Consider the following 2,455-nt stretch of genomic DNA (forward strand, 5'->3'; position numbering starts at 1 on the left):
AAAATAAAACTTTTACAAAGTGATAATGATACTGTATTCCTTAGTGAAGATTTCCAACGATATTTAGATTCACAAGGAACAAAACGAAGATTAACAGTACATCATACTCCACAACAGAACGGAATAGCGGAACGAACGCATAAAACAATATTTAGAGGTGTAAGAGCATATCTAACATCTACTGAATTACCGTTTACATTATGGGCCGAAGCAGCAATTCATATTACCTATATTCATAATAGAACACCGCGTGCTGCTTTAAATTATAATACCCCACATTACAAACGTTACGGAACACACGGAACAATTGATAATATATACGAATTTGGTCAATATATTATCATTCGCAACGAAAATCCTACAAAAATACAACAGCGAGGTATCATCGCTCGTTGGATAGGATTAGACAATGAAAGTAAAGGCCATAAAACTTGGCACGATAATAAAATTACCATCGAACGAAATATTCAATTTCTCGAAGGTAAACCTCCTCAAATTGAAGGGGAGAAAATAGACGATACGAACAACGATACGAACGAGCGTTTAATAATTAAAAATAACGAAACGGACGATAGAATAACGAGAACGGACGACGATGATACGGACAACGCTGATCCTAACAAAAAAGGAAAAGCGGCAGAACCAACGGACTTAACGGACGACAAAGTTAAATTAACCGAAAAAGAAGTAGAACCTAAATTACGTCGATCGGAACGAAAACGGAAACCGACGGAACGTGCTATCGAGCTTGAACAACGCATGGAGAATAAACGCGTAACGAAACGCATGTATGCACTTAGCGAAAAGGATGAAGATAATATTGCCATTCATTTAACGGAATTTAATGCTAAAATAAGTGAAATACAATCGGATCCGACTTCATTTTATGAAGCAATCCAACGTCCGGATCGTGATTCATGGATTACAGCTATGAAAGACGAAATAAAACAATTAGAAAATCATAATACATGGGAAATCACGAATCCACGCGATAATATTAACATCATCGGAACACGATTTGTCTATAAAATAAAGCGATACGCCGATAATAGCATAGAAAAATATAAAGCACGATTAGTAGTTCAAGGAAACTATCAGATTGACGGCCTTGACTATCATACGGACGATTTATTTGCTCCTACTGCTAGACTATCTACGGCGCGATTAATATTAGCATGGGCAGCATCTAATAATTATGAAATACATCAGATAGATATAAAATCGGCATATCTCTATGGACAATTGACGGAAGACGAGGAAATATATGTTAAACCTCCTCCAGGTAACTTAATAGACGGATTACAGAATGGACAAATATTACGATTACGAAAAGCGCTATACGGATTAAAACAAGCTGGTAGAAGATGGTATAAAACGCTATCTAATATACTACTTAAATGCGGATTAACGAAATCCGAACATGATAACGCCGTATTCTTCGCAAAGAAGAAAGAAATAACTGTAGCCATATTATTTGTACATGTCGACGATATTACTATCGCGGCAAAGAATAATAATACTATTGCAATGATAAAACAATCTATTGCACGTCATTTACAATATACAGACGGCAGCGAATTACACTGGCTACTTGGTATAGAGATTCAACGCGACAGAGAGCATAGATTCATCAGGATGCGTCAGACACGTTATATTAATAGTATAATAGAACGTTACGAACTTACGAACGAACGAAGTGTACAAACACCCATGCAGCCCGGTACACAATTAAAAACAGTATCGCAAACCGATAACGATAGAAAACAAATGTCTGATATACCATACATGAACATGGTTGGCGCACTTAGATACATTGCAGACTGTACGCGGCCAGATATAGCATTTGCAACAAATCAGTTAGCAAAATACCTCAATGACCCCGGTATGGAGCATTATCTGGCACTTAAACATTGTTACATGTACTTAAAAACTACGAACGATGTCTGGCTCCAACTCGGCGGCACAAATCAATCAATATTGAACGGCTATACGGACGCGGACGGTATGATGCAAGAAGGGCATCGTGCAATATCAGGATATGCATTTTACTTGAGCGATTCATTAGTTTCATGGTCAAGTAAAAGACAAACACTGGTGGCAAATTCGACGTATGAAGCTGAATTAATAGCTCTTGCAAGAGGAACACAGGAAGCGATCGCACTTACGTATTTAGCTGAAGAGATTCTGCAGGTCTCTGATGCACCAATTAATATCTTTTGCGATAACGATGCTGTTATACGAACGGTTACATCGGACGAACTCAAATATTCAGAACGAACGAAGCATTTAGATCATAAGAAAGATTTTATTAAATGCTACATTGAGTTAGAGTACATAAATGCGAAATACATACGGACGAACGATCAACGAGCAGATATATTAACTAAAGCGCTACATGTACCACAAGTCAAACATCTTACCAGTTTACTCGGACTAGTAAGAGTTTGAAGGGGAG

The sequence above is a fragment of the Fomitiporia mediterranea genome (assembly GCF_000271605.1).
Source record: "Fomitiporia mediterranea MF3/22 unplaced genomic scaffold FOMMEscaffold_1, whole genome shotgun sequence".
Lineage (NCBI taxonomy): Eukaryota > Fungi > Basidiomycota > Agaricomycetes > Hymenochaetales > Hymenochaetaceae > Fomitiporia > Fomitiporia mediterranea.